Consider the following 21886-nt stretch of genomic DNA (forward strand, 5'->3'; position numbering starts at 1 on the left):
GTTCTATAAATGTGTGCTCAAGGGATCTGAGAGTGAAAGGTGTTGTTTGAAATCCCAAAGATGATTAAAGCTTGTTTCCTCACTGATCTCTGACTCAATTACAACATTAGACTTTGGTTCCTGTTGGACATCGCTTCCTGGGAAGCAAAGGCAAAAATACCCTTGGGTCCGCAGCTAATAAGGCAGTTCCTTGTTCTTGGAGGCCTTGTTTCAAGGCAGTCAACGCGATCAGTTGATGCAAACACTGTGTATGTTGCTGTGTGTTACTCTTGTGGTAAGTGCCCCACCTGTGTGTTACTGTTCTGTGGAGGATGTCCAAAGATAAATGAAGAACAGGGACAGGAAGAGGAAGCGCTGGGAAACGGGCTTGTGGTGACATCTGAGAATTCATGAGATGCTGTTGGGAGGCCAGGGGGAAAGGCAGATATAGGAGAGAAAGAGGGAGGGAGGCAGCGAGAAATATTGTGCAGCGTAGGTACTTGCTACAAAATAATTTATCAGGAAACATTATGAGATTTTACTTTGTGCTATAAGTCAATTGACAGGGGTCCTCCGGAGAGGTTTGTGGGGTAGGGAGCATGTTACTGAACTGTCTCAGTTTAATTATTACTTTGCTAGTGTTCCCATAAGCAAAATAAATGTTTTTGCTGTCACAATTGCAACTCCCATTTCCAACTGAATGAAATGTGAGAAATAAAATCAGGCCTGCAGAATGATGCATCGGAGGGAATGGTTAGGTTTGCTTTTTCTTCCCCAGAGCTCTCCTCTTCAGTGGTTGAAAATGGTTATTCCAGAATTTTAAACCTCCACGAGCCCATCACTTGTTTGAAAATGGGTGCAGGTGTGAGTTCCAGCACTACACGTGGTATGAGCCCGCTGGTTAACCTGAAACGCTGGAGACAGTTGTTCCTAGGTTTGAAATGGGAAATGGGAGCAGCCCTAGCAGATTCACTGCGTTTGCTCATCAAAACCTGAAGCCTCTAAGAAACCACCAAAAATCAGTCTGTCCTCATCAGCCTAGCTACAAAATAATTTGTGAATAATTTTGCCTTGTCCTTGTCTTTGGTGATGACCTGTCAATCACTCGTTACCTCCTTCTATTTTTAAGTAGCTTGCTGGAGGAATTTGCTTGGTTGCCCTTTTCCTTTTCCACATATTGTGCAGTGTTTAAAATACACAGCCCTTCCTTGAGAGGCTTTGTTCCCTGTGTGCATTTCTCTTGGCTTTGCTTCCTCGTGGCTGTATGGGCCCCTCCTCTGAGGAGCTAAGCACATCCTATAATGTGCCGTATACTTCCTTCCTCCTCGTCTGTCTTGTCTTTTCCCTGCCATCCCCCCAACAATTTCAGAGAGATGAATGGGAGTAGAGAATGTGTAACAACACGGACTGGGCCAGGTCCCTGTTTGTAATCATTAAGCCACATTATCACGGCACATACGCAAACGTGTGCACGCACAAACAGCAGATCCACAGCTGGAATAAAACTGTCATGCCGCACACTGGAGCTGTTGGGGAAACTGGTGTGAAGAGCTCTTTGCAAAGTCTCCTGAAAATCATTTTTTTCACGTCTCTCTAGTTGTAATGTTTTGGAGGGTTTAATTCCTTTGTGTAGCAACTGCTTTGGCTTTTGTTTTTGCTGTGACAGTAAAAGAGTATAAAAATACCTGACGTGCCTCATATTCTGTGAGGCTTTACTTATAGCTGTATGAGGTATGTTTCTTCTGTATTATTTGGTCTCGACAGTGTCTGTAAGTCTGCTTTGTTTTCCTTCCTAAACTGTAACCTTTTCATTGCAGAGCCTGTGTTGGAGACATACTGTACTAACCATTTCAGACACCACTTATTGAGCGTGATAACAGTGATAAAACTAGAAAAAAAGTTGAAAAAATGTCATAGTTCATCATGGACAATGTTTATAGAATTATAGGTACCAGCACATCCTTCTCATAATTAAGCTATCGGCCGACTGGCCCTACGATTCTGCTTAATGAAATAGGAGGCGGCTGGATGATGGAGCCAACTGTTCAGTGTTGGGTCAGCATGTAGTTTGTAGGGACAGAGGTGGCCTCCAGGGTCTAGATTAATGTTCATCGGTGCTAGGAATGAGAGAAAAGATTTTGCTAACAGATGTTAGCAAAGCATGAAAAGGTTAGAGAAACCCTGCCATGTTAGGAGCCCTTGGGCATGAACCATAGCCCAGAGAAGGCAGTGGAGAGATTTTTGAAAGGTGTTTATACTTACATATAAACCTGTGTCGTTTTAGGTCACCTTTGTCTTTCTCACTATCTCATAAACTGAACTCAACTTGCAACTCCCTTGTGGTTTGCACATTGCTAGTTTTAAAAATTTATTTCCACATCATTGCTTTTTGATGTTTTATTGGGAATTTGCTCACTCTGCTTTTATGCTGCGTCTCTCAAAGCATCTTTTCTCTGGCTCTGACCTCAGCCTGTTCATAGGTGGTCTATGTAACCTTTGTATCTTTTTCATCTCTGCCTTTTGCTTGTCTCATTATATTGCAAGCCCAGCTTTGCAACAAAGGCATGACTAGCCATTTAAATAGTCTGCATCCGCTAGCTGGTGTTAGTCTGTGGAGCTACCTCATTTCATAACATGTTCAAAGTGCTCCAAGGTAGAGATAATTTTGCACAGTGCAGTTTTTTTGCAGAGTGAGGACAGTGTGTTAAACAGATCAGGCAACGTGTTAACAATGAAAAAGCAAGAGGATGGGCCATCTGCTGGGCAAGACATTGCCTTGGGGAGTTGAAAACTGGAATGACGCTATTATACCTGATCTTTGGCCACCTGCGCTTGTGCTGTACCAGCAGGCTTTCAGGCTGTGCTGATAGGGCTTTGTTTTTATTCATGATTGCAGCTGCAGTGTTTTCACTGCGCTCCTGGTGAAATTGTTTGTTTTCATCGTTCCTGTCATTTTCTGTGTGATAGGCATCTCCGCACATGTTCTTTCAATATTTATTTATGTGTCTAAGTAGTTAAAGGCGAAGGACGTTTTTTAAGTGGCCATCCTTCAGGGGCTGCGGCTCATTTCTTGCACAGGGGCTACTGAGGCTGACGGACCATTGTTGACTCTAAAAGGCTTGAATAAAGTTGCAGAGATTCCTCTTCTCTTCCTTTACTCCTTCCCCTGACAAGCGTGCATGTTTCAAAATGCTGCTGCTGGACTAATTGTGCCCTGACTGAGAAAAATCCTGGAGCGACTCCACTGAAGTCAGACACGACATCAGCAGTGGTGCTCAGGCAGCGAGCATTTGGTCCATTGTGCCTGTCCCACAGCACACTTCCCCAGTCCCGAATCGAGGCGGTGTAACTACATCAAACGCATGACATCTTTCAATAGGACGTGCAGCCTCAGCGCTTTAGGCACAGCACAGGGATTTGGATGTGGTCAGTGTTTGCACTGGCAGGCTTTTTGTCATTTTCAATAATTCTGTTGTCTAACCAGTGCATTTGGTGTAAGATCCTGGCATCAGATAAGGCGTTATTCTTTGCTGGCAAGCAGATTACTTGTCATAACGTGCTCAGGGTGCACTGCTGGTGCATGATATGCCTATCCATCATCCCCTAAATTTACAAGGATAAATGCAATCTCTCAAGCTAGGCTGATATATATCATTTCAAAAGTGCATTCACCTGGGATATATATTGGGGTGATATTGAATTAATCTTTGTTAGGTTTAGATAACTTCATCCCAGTGAATTTCTTGGTGTGACAATGATGCAGCTGGATGATAAGTCCACTTTCGTCAAGTGATGACAGCTTCACTTCCAGACAATTCTTCGCACATTTGATTTATGCAGTGTGTTCCTGTATGCTGAAGGCAACAGAAATTTCTTTTTGGGCTTTTTGGGAGGGGGATCAGACCCTTTTGTTTGGAAGAAGTTGCCTCTTTTCTTTGATGGCATCTGTTTCTAGAGCGTGACAGGGAGGTTTCCGTGTTTTACCATCTCCGAGCTGTTTGTTTCTACATGCGTTTTAATGTCTGCTCCTGGCTCCTTCCCCTTGGTCTCGTTATAGCTTTCTCTGTCTCCCGTTGAGCTGATGAGGCATGGGTTTTATGCAGTGCTTTTTCGCTCAGTCACACTGAAGGTACAACACACTTAGGAGGACTGCTCCCTGCCATACAGCCAGCGTGGCTGAGCTTGCATCTGGGATCTGCAATTCGAGGGTTATGCAGACTGCTTGCTCACTAACATTCCCTGTTTATACCCTGCTCATCACAAACGTGCACATGATTTGCACCAGTGACAGTCTTAATCCAGCAAAATCCACTTTTAAAGGTGTTTTAAGTTTGCACAGTTTCTGCCTGTGGTTCAGCAGAGAATTGCAAGAGCCTGTGAGGAAGCCTGTTACCTCCCAAGTATCTCAGCATGTCTTGCTGGCCTTCCTCCTCATTACTCTTCTTCACCAACACCCACTGTGTGCATGCTGGGAGGCTTGTCCTTGGCTATGGCAGCACCTGTTATTTAGGGCAGCAGTGTTTTGTTTCGGAGCATGCTTTCCTCCTGGTGTGTCTGTGCGCGGAGCAGGACAGCTGTGTCCTAGTCACTGACCAGTCTTGGATCGTGCTTGCTCTGATTTTCTCAGACCAGGGCTCTTCTGGGGCTGTCCCTGCCCAGTGTTCTTGGAGTTTAAGCCACACTTTTTTTTTTCTTTGTGTTTTCTTTTAATATAATGTTTGTGATTTGGGGAGGGCGGGTGGGCAAAGACAAAAGACGAAGGTTTGATTTTTGATCTGAGCTCTGAAGCTGTGTTCATCGTTCATCAGGGAATCTATGTCCTTCTGATGCTTGTGGTCATAAAGCATTAATAGATCATGAGCGTAATTTTGAATGTAGCTGTCTTGAAAGGATTTCCAGAACCTGGGTTATTATTGCTCTTCACAGTATAGGAAGTAGGTTTGGGATCCATAACTCTTTTTTTTTTTTATTATAAACAGCTCCCATGCCTTGATGGTGGGGTTGCAACTTCTGGATAGCTCTGGGGTACATTTTCCAGAAGAATAATTTATTCATTGAGAAATACAGTTTACTGCATTTTTGCACCTTCCAAAGCTGTTTACAAGTCCTTCTCAAGATAGTAGTAGTTTATTCAATAAAAAAATCGGTTCATTTTGACATTTTCTAAATCATCTGCAATGAGGATAACTGAAAGGTCCAGAAGCAAACATAAAAAAAGAAAAGGTCCAAGCATAACTCAAAAAAAGAATGGTAGTCAGGAGATCTCATGTCAGGAAATGATTTTGTATTGCAGAACTTGATAAGGTCCCTCTCCGGGATGTATTGAAGATGCATCTGTAGATGAGCGTGACATGCAGGGTAGCAAATGCAAACAGAGCATTTTCTATTGGCTCCAGTAAAAATAAAAGGATAAAATGAAACATTTTTTTCTTTTCTTTCCAAGGCAAGAAAAATATTTTTCCTCTCAAGGTGTGTTAGGAGCGGCCGCCTCCTCCCACAGCCCTGACCAGGACCCTCCTGCCTTGGCTGCTGGAGCCCAGCCCGGTGCCCTGGGGCGCAGGGCTCCCAGGGTCTCTGCCCAGCCTGAAGGGACGCGGCTGCTGCTTTCCCAGTTGCAGGTTCTCACACTCCCCCATAACCTCATCAGTTAGTCTGACTGACCAGGTTTGGTTCTCCTCGCTGCCTCCCGTATCCGTTGTTGGTCAGGTTTGTGTCCCTGTATGCTCTTGTTTATGGATTTCTCCTTTTCTTACTATGCTTTTTTAAAAAATTATTTTCAAAAAAGTCTTATTTTTTATTTATTGAAGAGGTCCTCGACCAGATACCCTTAAAGAAGCAGTCTCCTTCCACATACCCTTACATTTCCTATTTTTCTCCTGATTTGCACAGGAACTAAAAAGCAGTTTTAAAAAGAAATAAAACCCTGTAGTATCTTTTCTTTATATAAACTTTAAAGAAGAAAAAGCTTTTATAAAATTGGTTGTTGAAGTATTTAGTGAAGGAGTATATAAGAACCAGATGGATGGATGTTAGGGCAGAGAGGAACACAGGCAGGGTAGAAAGATTTAAGCAGTTGTTCCAGCAACACCGGAAAAAAAGAGGTAGCAGCTGAAAATAGTAGATTAGAGTAGAAGAGGAAATAATATTTTTATGCTGACTAAGGTAACCAAAGGTCCTGGCAGAAACATCCTAAAGACTAACATGAGAGGAAAGAATGTTAGAGGAAGTATGTGCTGGAAACCAGTGCTTTCTACGAAGAATGAAAATCCCTTTTTGTACCTCTAAACACAAAGTTCATGATGAATTGTTTCTTTTGTATTTGCCACTCAAGCTAGCCTCCGGGATCCTCAGTTTTTTTCTCTGCCTTGATGAACCCATCCCAATTTAGTACCACGTGCAGGTGGCATTCATATGTGCTTAATCCTGTCTTTCAGATCATGTCTCCTGTCTTCGCCCATTAGATTCTTTTACTGCTTCATCACAGTAGGAAATTGAAAAATCCTTTGAGGAAAGCATCCTGCAATCTCCAGCACAGGGAGACTGATTTAAAAATGTTGGCGATCTTGTTTTTATCCTCTTCTGGTACTCTGCAAGAAGTATAATAAATTTCAGCTGAGCTCAGATCCATTGCCCAGAAACAGCCAAATAGGAGGTAGGTGCAATCCTTACTGAGAAAGTGAGCTGATGATGCGTAAGACGTAAGAAAAGCCAGCTTACTCCCTGTCTTTCTTGGCTTCTCAAAACTAACAGAAAGAAAAAGCAGTAAAAAGATACTTTTTTTTTCCTTAAAGAGAGTAGTTATACTTCCAAAATAATAAATGATGATTTCTGTACATGCTTTTTGGGTAAAACTTTTTAAGCCAATAGATCCTCTCTGGATTTTTGTCTTTACATTTTATACCAGCAAATGCACTTGTCTGTTAAAGGAAAGGAATAGTATTCCTTCCCATATGAACGTCCCCAGCTAAGTTAGACACATTCAAACTTAAATATTGAGTTTCCGTATCATATGTAGCTTTGGGGGAAAAGTTGAATGATTGAAATTAGTTCTGACTGTTTTATTTGGATAACGTAGCAAATTGCACAATGCTTTCGTACTGAGTTCGGTCACTGTCTTTTTGAGGAAGTTTGTTTTAATCAGTTTTTCATGGCTGTTTTCTGCCATCTGGTCTGTAATGTATTACAGGCAAGAACTTCCACAGAATTAGTTAAATGAGAGATGTGCCACCCTCATACTTAATTTCTACTCTCTGCCTCCTTTCTTTTTTTTCTCTAGCAGTGATGCTTTTTAAATTTCTGATCTGAAAGAGTAAATAGTGAAAGCACAGTGATTTTCAAGATTTACAGAGCACTTTGGTAGGTTAAAGCTGATCTGCTGGAATTTTTCATCTTGGTTTCATCGTTTTTCCACAATAGCTGGTTTGTTGGAAGAGGAAACGGAAACCTGCCAAAAGCTGTCATTGTGCTGAGAGAGAACCAAATGGTACTTCTGAAAGATAAAGCAGGATGGAGAAAATCAAGCTGTCAGTATGTATAGTGCAATTTAACAGGGCAGACACTAATGCCGTTCTCATGGAGGAAAAATTGCCCAAGAATGAATTAAAAGTAGAATTTGAATCTACGTGTTTTATTTTAGTAGCAATTAAAAAATAATAGCAGTTTCAAGTGACTCTGAGAATAGCAGAAGGTGGAAAAATAGATTGAATAGTTTTTATTTACCTCTGTAGCCAATTCTTGACATATGGGTTACAGAGAGAATTTTCTTAGTATACTAGTGGAAAAACCCTTAGCAAAATTCTCTCTTCGGCTTTAATTGATCTCTTGGCTAATGTGTGCTTTACTGACGACAGTCACTGATCTTCCATCAAACACACAAATAGCACTGCAGATGCTTAAAAGTTTTATACCACTGAAATATGAGGATTTGTGGAAGGAAAATGAGAAAGTAACTTCTTCCATTATGGTTGTAATAAGCTATTCTTATGTACTAGATTTCTTCGTAAGTTATGGTTTAGCTGTGAATGCTCAAGGCTAGTATTAGAGAAATGTAAATAGGGAGCTTTCCAATACAAATTAAATTTTTTTAAGTTATTTGGGAGCTTTATTTAAAATATTGCTGTATATTTAGAAGTGTAAAACTGGTAATATAACTTTTTAAATTGGGAGTTTGAGTATTGTGATCCTAGAATTTTGTTCTTTATCATCATTGGTTTTCAAACATGACAACGGTTATTTTTTTTTTGTAATGAAGTTTTTATGTGGAGGGCATGGGCTGCTAATCTATCACATTTGCATCAGAAAATACATCATGCTGTGAAGTTTCAGAACGTTGTCATGGAAGACAGTTGAAGGTTTTTATCATGATTCAGGACAGCAAATCAGAAGGTGGCTACTTGAATCTTGCAGGAACTTTCCCAAAGGAAATGAAATTTGGGAAGAGGACAAGCAGGATATTTTAAGTGGGGGATTATACGCATACGGAAGTTGAAAGCATGTGAGAGCATATAGCACCATACTCAGCATAAATGTAAAAATAAAGTAAAAAACTGTTGACGGTGCACAGATTCTGCTGTAAAGGGTATTATGCAATACTCCTCCCCTCCTGTGAGAGCGGGGAGTAGATTACCGTGATCCTTCAAAGGGAGCCACGTACTTACCGTCCTTCCTGCCTCAGGTGACAGCTTCGTACAGCCCGAGCGAGACCAGTGCTCTCTCTGCCCCTTCCCCTGCCTTTGGTGGCCTTTCCCTGCTTTTTTTCCTGCAGGCAATATCTGGAAGATGAAGTTTACTCCCAGTATCAGATGCAAACCTGGCTGGAAAGCAAAGCACTGTCCTTGGCGAGCTCAGCGCAGTAAGCCTGTGCGTGTGCTGTAGCCGTGCGTGGTCACGAACCTTTTACCAGCGCGGGGACTGGCAGCATCAAAGTGTTCAGGGCTTTGCTTTTAATTCCCTTGTAAGATCCCCGACTGGCTTGTATAAGCATCACTAAGACCCACATTGGTTGTTCCTGGCTGGTAAAGCTACGCAGCCGGGAGACAGGTCCGCTGGCTCTGCCTCCCTGAGCTGCCCTAGGCTGCCGGTGGTAGTCCCAGGGACGGCTTGTGACAGTGGCAACACGTGGCTTGTTCCTCACCTCTCTGGCACTGCACTGGTGCGCTTCCCTTATCTGGTGTGCAGTGGGGACGTAGCTACACCGGTAAATTGAGAGGGCTAGGGACCAATTCATGACACCAATGCCGAGCAGCAGATACTGGCTTACGAGGACATTGACTGAGTCCCTGTAGTGTATTTGTCTTGGAGAGAACTAGCTGGAGCACCGGGAACAGAGCCAAAAGGTGAGCTAACGTCAATAAGCTATGTGAACAGTCAGGAATCCGGCACTTCTGCTGGCTTTGAGGTCCTTTTTAATTTAACGGGGACAATAAATTTCTCAGCACTATTACAGCACTATGTCCCCAGCAGTTATAAGGTATGGATGTACAAAACTGTGTTCCTGAAAACAGATGATTGCACAAGTTCTTGCTGTTCTCTCAGGTGGGAGAATTTTTGGAACAAGGCTTAGATAGCGGAGAGGTATTGCTGCACTCAGTTGCCCGTACATTTGATTTTGTATGTCTCAATTTCTGCAGGTCAGAACCATCCAGTCTTACAAACTGAGACCACCGAGTTTGGAACTGTGTTGGGCGGGGTTTGAGAGCTGGAGCTTGGGCATCCTGAGCCGGAAAGAGAAATAGTTTAAAGAAAGTGTTGGGAGAAAACTGATCTCTGCATCTGGGCTGAGCAAGAAGTTTTTCCTCTGTGTCACTAGTATGAACTGTAGGTCTGCTCATAGATTTTGCAGTATAAGCCACAGATGGCTTAAGATCATCTGTGATCTTTTTTTATAGCAAATATCATCATAGTTTAGAGGCAAGAGGACACTGGTGATGTCCCTGATTTCTTCTGCCTTTTTTCTGTTGTGGGTTTGTTTTTTTTTTTTTTTTCCCCAGTGTCTGACAGGTGTAGCGTTTGATTCTTTATCACAGGTTTTATGTTAGTTACAGGATATTACGAAGCATTTCAGGGCTGCTGGAAGCTCCTAAAGAGCCTTCTGAAGTCAGCATCTCTTACAGTGCTGACACTGCAGGATTTCCAGCAAGCTCTTTGCTCTGCATCTTCTCCATTCCTCCTTGGGTTCCCTTCTGGCATCTCAGCTCTGCCAGAACATCTGCAGCCAGGCACAGCAGAAACCGTAAACACAGGTGATCCCCCCCAGTCCTTTGTTCCTGTACCTTTGTTCCCCTTTCGGTTGGGGAAATTTGTATATGTTGCTACATGTAAATGAGATGTTCATGAACAATTGAAGTGAGATTGTGCTGAAAAACATACTGCTGCTGGGCTATCCCGAGAGACCTGGTGGTTGGTGTACTGTAGCTGAACTAGGTCATGGATCTGCCCTGTGCGTACCCAGTACTGCAGCACTTGGGAATGGAGAGAATGGTGTTGAGAAAAATGAACTGGAGAACTAGCTGGCATGTATTGGTTGAACTATTTCTGCCGACTGGCTTTCTGAAAGGAAATTCATTAGGCGCACTAGTGTGGTCTCGTGCAAATTGTTTATGCTTTTGACTCCACGCTCCTAGGTCCGTTAAGCTGGAAATGCAACTGGGAACGGCTGCTGGAACAGAACACGCGGAACTTTTCTGCCAGAGCGTCGGTGCAGTGTGCTTAGTTTTTTTTCCTCACTTCATGCTCCAGCACAGTTGCTGCCATCCCTCATTTCTCTTGGTACATTAAACATCCAAGGTTCAAGAATGCAAATGATTATGCTGAATGAATCATCTCCATAGCCTTGTGCATCCAGATAATATCATTGTCTTTAGTTGCATGTTCACAGTGTGCTTCTTGAATAATGCAGTATATTGGTGGTTTCTGAAACTTTAAATATCTGGCATGTGATATCATAAAGACTGACCTATATACTCATTTGATGAAAGTTAGTGTAAATCCATTGATATCAGGGGAATTGTGTTAATGTAAAGCCTCAAGGCAGGACTTTAATGATCATATTTTTACTCCATTTCCAGGTATATTCAAACCAGAGGAATCTTTTAAAATGCGGCATTCTTTTTTTTTTTTCTTCTTTTAAAATGCGACAGTCTAATTTTTATAACATGCAGGACCAGTCTGAAGAGGACTTGGTATTACAAGCAAAGTGCTAGATTTGCTGGAGCACGTAAGGGTCCTGACTCCAGCTTGGTAAAGCAAAGCAGCACTGTGGCTTACTAGAGTAGCAGATTAGGGAAGGGAAATTTTGGCCTTGAGGCAAATTCAGATAAAAATACGGTGCTTGTTAAAAAGTGTATTTGTCTTCCAAATCATTATCTGGATAAAAACCTCAGCAATAGCTCCTGAGTGGTGCATATCACTGTACAAACTATTCTGGCCCCTGCCTGTAAAACAAGAGGCTGAATTTCACCACTTGTACTGTTTGATTAGCTGCTTTGGGAATATGTGTACTGAGCTGCTAGGGACGTAAAGGTCTATCAGCCAAAGCAACTGATCAGGGAGACAAGCCACTAATGGTAGCTTTTGCTCCTGTTTGATTATTCAGTAAATGCTTTAAAATAATGGCTTAATCTGTGTTCACATCTTTGGTGTTTATTGTAATCACATAAAGCATGTGCGAGTTATTTAGTATTAATGTGATTGTTAGAAGTCCTTTCATAGAATTTCTACTGTAATTCAGTATTAATTACTCTGAGCATTAAAGAAAAGGAGGGGTTTTTTTGTGCTGCCTGAATCTGAAAGAAATCTTGATTCTGTAGGAGATGGCAACCTGCTTTCCTTAATCATTTGAATGTGAACATCTGTAAGCTGATGTTCTTTCGGTTTTAGAGAGAAAAGGTATCTCAAAGGAGTACAAACCCAGGATTTTATAGTTTGACCATATTTTCACATACAGCACTTGTTGGTAAGGTGCTTACCATCTCCTTCACAACTCAGATGGTATCAGTGGGTCACCTCAGTCTAACTCCTGTTGCAGTAATGTTTTAGCAACTCTCATGAAGGGAATTGGTGCAAAGACCTGAGTCAAAGAAAAAGAAACGAAGCTAGGACTGGATGTATTTTTTTTGCTGAGTAAAACTTCCAAATACAGTTTAAGTTGTCCCCAAGCAATTTACAAAGCCAGGCTGAGTAGTTTCAGCTGAACAACATAGAGCTCGGTTCAGAAAACGGGCCAAGGCAGATGCCGTATTTTATGAGAGGTGAGTAGTCACCTCAGTCACTGAAGCTGTGCTAGGCCCAAGTTCAGTTCCCTTTTCTGTGTGAGGGGACTTAAACCTCTCTCTCATCTCGTAGGAGGCAGTCCGAACCATCAGCAAAGGGGCACGCTAGGCTGGTGCCGTCGGTGTCATCTGCTGACACTGTTCCAGTTTGTGTGACTGAACAGGGAGGGCCTGAAGGCTGGCTGACTTCACCACCAGTTTAGATGATCACCCTCTTGTCTTCCTCGCTGATTTAAAGATTATCGTACATCACGTAAAATTAGCTTTAACGAGAGGGTTTGGAAGACCCTTCTTCACTCATTGCTGATACCTGAGCTTGCATTGCCCAGGTGAGTATCCTGCCAATGTTGTCTTCTGGAGTCAAGCTCCATCCGGTTCTGACAACTAGTTGTTATTGACTGTTCCCTGAGATAGGGAGTGAAAGAGAGAAAGGTTTTCTTGTCTGGTATTTCAGAATGTGAGAAGGTGGGACCACATGTGAGTTATGGTGTGTTATATCAAACAAGGGGCATAGCACCTCTACATGTGTGACACGGAAAGAACACCAACTACAGTTACAAAGTGGCTACTATTTAATATGGTATCAATGCCGTTGACCCTTCTCTGGCGTTTGGAAACCAAGAGAAATAGGGAGGTGCATGTTTTGCTCCACTTTCCTCAGCCACAGTGCACAGAGGGCTGTAAAGTACTCAGTGACATGCACTGCCTTTCAAAAGTATTACTTTGTCCTAGCAAATAGCATTTATTTCCTGCTACCTTAAAAGAAAAAAAGGGTTTTTTACTTCTTTCACGCTGTATCTCCTTTGAATGAAGTTAATGAGGGGAAAAAAAGGTGAAGGAACTCTAGCACTTTCACAGGTATCAAAACAGTTGAAGAAGAGATTAGCAAAAGCTCCAGCATGTTTCAGATATCTGTGCTTTGATTTTTTTTTTTTTTTTTTTTTTTGTCAAGACTGTTCTAGCTATAGCAATTTAAATTGAGTACAGGCTGTACTAACAGTTGAGGAGAAACCTTGGCAGTTTAATCGTGTTGAAAAGAAGTTTAAGTGGCATTCTCAGCATTAAATGCCATACATCTTGGAAAAATATATCTGGATGATCCACTCAAAATAGTGGGCTCTCCTAAGGGTACCATACTGGAAGCACAGTGCTAGAAGCATCTATCAAGCCTTACGAAAAGGTAAAAGGAAGTTGATATTACTAAAGGGCAAAGAAAAGGGAGATTAGTGGAAAGAGAGAAACATCCTACCAAAAGCTGAAGTTATTTCCAAAGGAAACAGGATTTATTATAAGCTCTGGCTGATTAAATATTTTATCTATGTGGCAGGCAGAAAAAGTTTCCAAAAAGAACTAACTAGAGGAATGAAAACCTAATGCTATGTCCTCCTTCCAGCAACAGAACAAAGGAAAAAAGAGCAAAAACCCCCCAGCTCCCACCACGTGCGTACGGTCAGTTGATGACCAGGTATAAAAGAAGTGCTCAGGAAAGACACAGGGAGACTGTATGAACTATTTGCAGCTGTGTTCACTGTGGAGGAAACTGAGGACATTCCCTTTGCCCATGGGGAGACTCAGCAGGCTGAAACTGAGGTAATTATTAGAGAATTTATGGTATAGATACAGGATGGATGTGAACGTATTGGCAGGACTGGATGCACCCATGAGTGCTGAAGAACAGAAGAGTGTACTTCCTCACTTAAAACTGCCTCGGTACTTGAAGACTAGAAGGTGTTAAAAATGGGATCAGTGTTTAAAAGTAGTTCAAAATAAAAATAGTTCAAGTAGACCTGTAAGCCTGACATCTCTACCAGCTGAATTGGTAGACACTATTTTAGAAGGTAGTATTAGTGAACACCTGGATAAACATATGTGGTCTTGTGAAGTCAGCGCTGTTGAGTCCAAGGGAAATTTTATCTTGTAAAACTTTTGGAGTTCTTTGAATAGATGCATGTGGATAAGGGTAATCTATATCCAGTGGATAAAGTGTATCTGAATTTTTAAAAGGCTTTTGACAAAGGGATCAAGACAATCATGACATTAGAGGGAAGGTATTGGTAAAATAACTGGTTAGAAGGATGCAGAGAGTAAGAGATTAGGTAAATATTTGGAAGTAAGATTCACTGGGGTTACTGAATCGACAAACTACATCAGTATCAGGAAATCTTCTGAGCTGAAAATACTTGGATGTGCAGTTTAAAATACACTGGTCATGTTGTTACTCTTCCCTAGGTGTCTGCGTAGGAGTTCCAGAGTGAAGGGCGGGCTCTTTCAAAGCTCTAGCATGCAGTAAATCGACACATCTCAAACACTGTTGGAAACCTTAAGAAGCATCTACTAACACTTCTAGGCATAATTGAACAGCACCAGAATTGCTGAGAAATATTGCTGTAAATCAATATTAGATGAAAGTAAAACTCTTTTTCTTCAGAAGCGACATTTTGAAAGCTCACTGAAGGTAGTGACTTCAAGGTCTACAGTGGCAGTCCTTGGGCTAGCTTGAATTCTCCTGGCTCATTTCGAGGGATTTTCCTAATGGCATGAGCTCTTGTGCCAAGGACTGGAAGGGACTTCCTTGTCTGTCGAACTGCTGTTTGTTTATCTCTTTTTCTATCTTTTTAGCCCTGTTTGGCTTCTGCTAATCTAACTGCTCCAGAGCAATTTATCGCCTCTTCTGCTTATAGTCTGCTGGCCACCAGTTCATTGCTCGATTGCAATGCTCATTGCACTAGGGATGCAAAACAAGTGAGGTTGCCCAGGGGGAGTGGCTAATAGAGGAAATACAGAGATCTTCCGCATATTTTAGAGTTGTGTAAATTTTACCCCATTTAAAATATTGTAGATTCACCACATATTCCTGTGGGCTCTGAACAACTGGTTTTATTATATCAAGCTTTTAGTTGACAGTGTTGTGTAATCGGGAACTGCACTCCAGCTGCAGGCCATGTGGCATGATCTCAGAGATCACCAGTGATACATGTACTATAGTTTAAAAAAGGTGCTCATATACTTAAAAAGAGCTTATCCTAGTTAAACTTGTTGCCATGCTGCCTGTCAAAGCATCTACTGTTGTAAATAATTTCTCTTCAGTCTACACTTTTTGTAGCACAGAGCATCTTTAAAAGAAAACACATTCAATTCAAATATTGCTGTTTTCTCTCTATATCCAGTTCTCTTTGGAAAGAGCTCTAAGAGGTTGAAGAGAGGATATAGTTGAATCTCACCTTCACTGACATTTGCAAATTATTAATATGCAAAGGATGTCATGATGTTAAAGAGAAAACTGAAAAGACTGAGCAAAGGTGTTCTCAGCTATGAAAAGGTCTTTCATGGCTGTAATCATCTGGTATTTTTTAAATTTGGGTTACAAAGCATATAAGGCCAGCGTGAACAGACAGGAAAGCATAATGTTATTAGCTTTGTGTTTGCTGCAGTGCTATTGTGGGCAGTCATCTACAGAGACCTGTGTCTGGACGGTAGCTGGGTAAAAGATGTAGACATGCAGGAGACACTGCACTGTTCTGTTCCTGTGTGGTTGCTGGCCCAAAGACATAGCAGACTGTCTTAGGGAACCCGTGTTAATCAAAGGTAAGTCTCTTGAAGACTATATCTGGGCTTTGTTGCAGTTCTTTTTCCATTAAAACCTGAGAAAATGTGTGATCTGGTTATGTTTCTTCTCACAGGCTCGCTCTGGCATGCAGCCCAGTGAAATTAAATGCTAAAGATACCAGACTTAGTTCTGTGTTGGGTTTTTTTTCTAGCTGATTTCATTGATTCTCTATTTTCTTATCCTCCAGACTTTCAGCTGTAAGAGCTGTGAAGTGTTCAGAAGATTTAGAAATACTAGGCAGCAATTTCGTTTTGACGATACGAGTAGTTTATAGCCATGCTGTTCTGCCTATCTTTTATATTATTTCCACTTGTGTGTGACTTTAGCAGCCACAATCTTCAAAGAGTCAAACTAAGATGAACAGCTCATCTTTTGAAAGCTAAGATTCAAGCTGTCAGATAACAGAAAGGATTGATGTTTAGCTCTGCTGGTTTTGGAAAGAGTAGCTATTAAAAGCACATTCTAATTTGAGTTGGCAGAATAAGGATCACACACAGTCCCAAAATACCAGTGAACACTGATTTTAATGTTTCATTGCTTTGGTGTACAGGATAGCTCTGTGTTCCATTGAAAAACAGAGAGTCAGCTTTCCCTTGGCACTATATATAGTATTCCCAGGGCGACAGCATAAGAGCAGTAATGGGTGGAAGTTTAACTTCCCCCCCCCCAGTTAATACTGAATTTAGTCATAAAAGTAGCCTACCTCTTCACGGGGCTTAGAGCCTACCTCTGCAATGTCTAACTGGACTTTCTGAGTGCATCAAATTATTCTGAAGGTCATGTGCTAAGGACAGCGTGTCATTAAGGAAGAGGCTGGCAGAGAAGGATGTAGTCTGCAGTCACTGTGGAGAGAGTGTGCTTCCTTGCTTTTGGGTCTTTGGAGCTGATGGTGGGAGTAACCAGAATCCCTGACCTGGAAAAAGCCACTGAAAAGGTGTATAAAAAGGAGAATGAGGCTAATTTGTCTTTAATTTTGGGGACCAGGGATGAAAGGAAAGCACAGGCTCTTTGGGGTTGGAAGCCCCCCCTCCATAAGAAAGAGGCGGCAGTGGGGGGTCTCAGCAGGCTGCAGGCTCTGCGTAAGGGATGAGTTGAAGTGAGTTTGGGAGTCAGTCGTACCCTGAGAGGAGCGAGCGTCTCTGCTGAGAGTCTGAATGGAAGATGTGCGGTCTTTGGGTCCATAAAGGGTAGTCAGGTGGGAAGGGAGGAGGGCAAAGGGAAAGGAAAAGATGGGAATACCGTCACCCCACCCGTGACGCGAGCTCTCGACTGGGTGACCATGGTGTCTGTGGAGGGACCAGCAGTGAGAACAGGGGAGAATCCCTCGTGCTGAAGCTGTTCGAAATGAGATTAGATGGAGCACTGGGGATCTACCACAGGAATAAAAGCCTCCTGCATTGATGGAGAATGTTTGGCATCTGTAATTTTATTGGTTTAACGATCAGTCTTTATGATTGATCATGTTACTTCATACCTTTTCTAATCACTTTGAAGTTTATCGTCAGCCTGAATTTTTTTCCTGAGGCTCTGACCATACTTCCAGTGAGATCAGAGTTGGTTTTGCCATTGACTTTAATGGGATTATAATTGAATCTTAAGTCGGGTAGCTATCCTTAGGCTAAGTAAACAGTGGCTTGTGTAGTTGGGGAAGCTGGGATAAAACAAGAAAGGGGGTCAATTTATAGTACTTTAAGTGCTTGCTTCTGGCTCCCTGTGTGGACAAGTAGAATAGTCTACCTTGCACCTAATGCATGCTGAAAGTGCCTATGTGGAGAATGAGCACATGGAAAGTAGCGTGCTCTTAATTGAGACAGTCCGTGTCTTAGTAAGATGGGCTACACAAGCCCCAAAGGGGCAGATAATCAAGAAGTGCATGATATGAATGAGAGCACAGGGTATTCAGGAGCACATCATTATCTGAAAGCACAAAAGCACTCTGAGAAATGAGTGAAGTAAAACTCCTCTGTCACAGCAGTGGAGGTTCAGATGTGTGGGTGCAAGCTGAATTGTGACCCCAGCTGTAAGCATATTCCAGCAGCTGCAGCAAATTGCTAAATCATTCTTGGCAAATGCTGGCATCAGATTATCTAAATAATTTTTGTAAGGTTATCCTTTGCCATCAGGACAAATACATAAGTCTTTATATGCCTTCTGCCCTATTCCCTTGAGCTCTATTTGTCTTAATTTTAAAATAACGCACTAGTTCTTTGGCATCTGAGCTGTTCCCCTCATTACCCGAACTTTTTCTTTTTTTCCTCCCCGATAAGTCAACTTGCAATTAATTCAGAATGCTGAACTTGTGACTTTGCAGATGCCAACACAGTAAATAACTGGGATATCATCACGGGCATGAGATAGTGACTCTCTGGGGAGATCAAAAAGAAACAAAGGTGTGAGAAAATGCTGCCATTATTATCTGCAAGCAGGTTAGCTCAATGTCACTGCAGCAAATTCTTTGTGATTACTGGAAGTCATCTCTTAGTACCAGAGAGCAGTCCTGTCCCCAAATACCTGCTAAAGAACATCAGTAAGAACATTAAAAAGAGATTAAAAACAAAACCCAAAATACTTAATGCTCTTAAGTCTTTGATTCTACTATTGTGACAATGTATGGTGGCAGTTTTCTCTTGGATGCATCATTCTCTCTGGAAAAGTAGAGCAGAACATTTGAGGGAATTCTAGAGCTGGTATCAAGGAAATTATTTCTCTGATATCTATGCAGCTGTGCCTACACGTGCCTGTTGAAAATTGTGCTTTTAAAGTTGACCTGTCATGTGGACCTGACAGCAAAAATGCGTTGCTGATGATTTTATTTGCTCGCTGTCCATTAATGAGAGCAGCGGAAGTAAAGCGCCGGGGCTGAGCGTGCTCTGATCCGCTCTCACCGGCGTTCACAGTCATCAGCACCTCTCTGGGCTGCCGTCAAGCTGCCGGGATGCATTACTGCAAATTACTGAGCAACTCGCGTAGTCTTCAGGTGCTGCTCAGGGCTTGGGACATTCCAGATCCAGTTTTATCTAAATGCTGGCAGCCTGCCATGCATTTGTGTGAGCTTGACTGCAGAAGATCAGAGGACAACCCTGAAAGCAGTTCAGCTGTTTCTTGCTCAGAGCTGAGCTGGGGAGATAATGTTGCCCGAGATGCACTCTTGCACAAGGGGCCGGGTCATTCGATGTGTTTCTTTTGAGGGCCGGTGAGTGGGGAGGAGCGGCACAGCTTCTGGGCTGTGCCACCGAGAGCACCGAGTGTTCAAAGCATGTCAGGTAGAGGCGAGCACTAAGTAGGAACCAGCGACTCCTCATTCAAAGAAGGCTGGGCGAGGATCGGCGCAAGGGAAGGCGTTCGCATCCAGACGGGCACAAGGACTGCACCGGGCTGGCCGTGTCCGCGCCAGGACAAGCAGAAAAAACCACATCGTCATGCTCCTCACGCGTGCGCTACAGAGCTGGTCAGCTGCAGAGGAAAAGCCCTCCTGGTGTCTCTGTCAGGCATGGAGTAACCCCCTCGCTGTCTGCTGGGGCGGATGCTGTATGGTACCCTCAAAGCCACCGCTGGAATGGCGTTGCCTGCAGGAGTCCCTGTCTGGATTGGGACTTAAAGGAAAATACACTTGAGCTTCCAGTACTATTTGTAGAAACTTGCTGACGCACAGCGTTTGTCCCCAGATTTCTCAGCTTCTAACCAGCCTGTGAAATGTCAGAAAGCTGGACAGGGCTCCTATCTTTACAAATGGGGAACAGAAAATTCCATTTACTTCTAATATCTCCCCTCATGAGGAGTGCAAGATGGGCAGCAGGTTTTTGGCTGTGTTAGGTTGTCAGACCAGCCGTAATCAGCATGTTTTATGTTTCTACATGGCTCGTGGCCACCTGTATAATGTCCATCTGTTGAAGCGGGCGTGACGCCTACTGACACTGCGATCCGGATCATTTGAATGAGGCATGGGTTTCCAGGAGGTGATGATGTTCCTGAAGGACAGTTTGCAGTAGCATACAAATGCTGTCCCTTCTGCGTGAAGTCCTTCCCATGCACCGCTCTCATGGCAGTGCTGTTCACTTCTCGTTACTTTAACGCACTTGGGGAGATTCGTCTAGAAGAAATGTAAATGCATTGTGGCAATGATAGCAAATGAATATTCAGAGACAGTCCCTGGCCCTCTGTGCAATTTTAATTTATTCATCTTAGAGCTGTGCAGTGCTTTTCCGTGAATGGTAAATTTGCTGAAAAATGCAGTTTTAGAATAACCACATCTATTTGCTATCTGAAGTGAAATTAGTTAACTAGCTATAAGTGGGAAAGGACATGGTGAAACGGGCTTCCAGGAGTGACAGAGGACCTGTCTGCCTTGCCCTCAGCCAAGGTACAAGGACCTCATCACATCAAGCTGTGTGCTCAAGTTCCCTTTACTGTGAAAGGAAGTTTGAACCTGCATCGCCCACCTCCCAGTGCGTGTCCCACATTATGGGGAGGGCAATAACCCAAAAGCCTGCTGCTGGTCTTACTCTACCTTTTAAAAGCAATTGGGGTTATTAGAACAGGGTTTGGATACTGAGGCTCTGCATGCCTAGGTGAATATTGAAAATATTAAGCTAGGTTGTTTTTCGGGTTTGGTTGTTGGTTTTTTTTTTACCCTTGGTGACTGTGTTCTGATGGAAGTGGAACAAGGTTGATAGGATGGACCCAACTCCTGTACCGGCTAATCTGACAGGTTGTTCTGCTACTCGTTTGGAAGAGAGGATGGTAAAGCCTGTTTTGGGGAACACCTAGTTAAAGGTCTGATAGTAATGGAGTGAGAGGGCCCACATGAGAAGGTACAGCCAGGCAGTGAATTTCTGCCAGGGCACCTTCATCATGGCTGGCCTTCTATATTCAGCTGTGTCTTGGCTATTTCTACAGAAAAGAATGCCAAATGCAGTAAGTTATGAAATGATTGCAATAAGTTACGACATGATTTTTATTGTTTTGTTTTGTATGTTCAGGTTGAATTGATTTCTTGCTTGAAAAGCAGTGGCTGTGTCTACATTAGCAAATAGCACCATGCTGTAGGAGCAGATCTGCAGAGCAAAACAATAGCGAAGACCTGGGTAGATTTCAGGGTGTTTACTTCAAAACAACTTTATTCTAATCCTCTGTGAAGGAAATTTTGAAAGAAACTCGTAGCAAATCAGGAGACCAAATATTGCATGTTGAAAATGTCAACAAAACCTTGCAACTTACTAGGAGTATTTTGAGTTTTCTGCCAAAACAAAGACTTCAAAAAACCTGGCGCATATTCATGAGACATTTCAATGCTGTCGAAGCTGTATTTTTTTTTTTTTTTTGTTGGCGATTGTTTCAGTTGAAATTTTATCTGGTGCTTCTTGAGGTCATCTGGCATCGTACTTAAACCTGTGTATGTTGCTGTGTGTGTGATTCTTGCTATTGTTTCAAAGAGGTCTCTACATAAAATTGATCTCTTCATAACCATTTAAAAAAGGTATTCTTATACCTATCTCTCTGCCTGCACCAGAGAAAGGAAAAAGAAATCCAGTGCTGCTGTCTCAACTTTCTCGTTCCAACTCCTCTGCTGTGTGACTCTGAAATCAGGCATGACACATTTGCTTGAGCTGCAGGAAACTGAGAGAGAGGAGGCAGCAACAAGGGCAAGATGGGCATTTGGGAGCTGAGAAAAAAATTAGGGATCACGTGCGGGAGAGCAACCCAGCTGCAGTGAAAGGAGTGCGTGAGGCTTGTGCAGAAGTGGTTTTTAATAGAGTAAACTTTGCCTGCATGCTGAAGTCTATAGATACTGTCACGTGGTAAAGGCAGGGAGGACTTAGTGGTGCTCTGAAGATTACGTGGACTCTGAAACAAAGCAGATTATCAAGAGTAAATCATAATGACTTTCTCATGCAAAGGTACCCTCCAATGCAGTCAACACCCCAGGACAGCAAGTGTTCCTGTTACTTAGCAAAATTGTGGTTTAGGTATTGTATTTTACCATGACTCTGGCTGATCTCCGTATGAGTTACATCCAATGATACCTATTCGG

The 21886-nt window shown here is 42.6% G+C and overlaps 1 protein-coding gene across 1 annotated transcript in view; it reads left to right on the forward strand.

Annotated features, from left to right (window-relative positions):
- Nucleotides 1-21886, forward strand: part of ST8SIA1 (ST8 alpha-N-acetyl-neuraminide alpha-2,8-sialyltransferase 1) — a 139354-nt gene that overhangs the window by 98159 nt on the left and 19309 nt on the right. The window lies entirely within an intron of this gene.

This window comes from Aquila chrysaetos, chromosome 17, assembly GCF_900496995.4.
Source record: "Aquila chrysaetos chrysaetos chromosome 17, bAquChr1.4, whole genome shotgun sequence".
In the NCBI taxonomy this organism is placed as follows: domain Eukaryota; kingdom Metazoa; phylum Chordata; class Aves; order Accipitriformes; family Accipitridae; genus Aquila; species Aquila chrysaetos.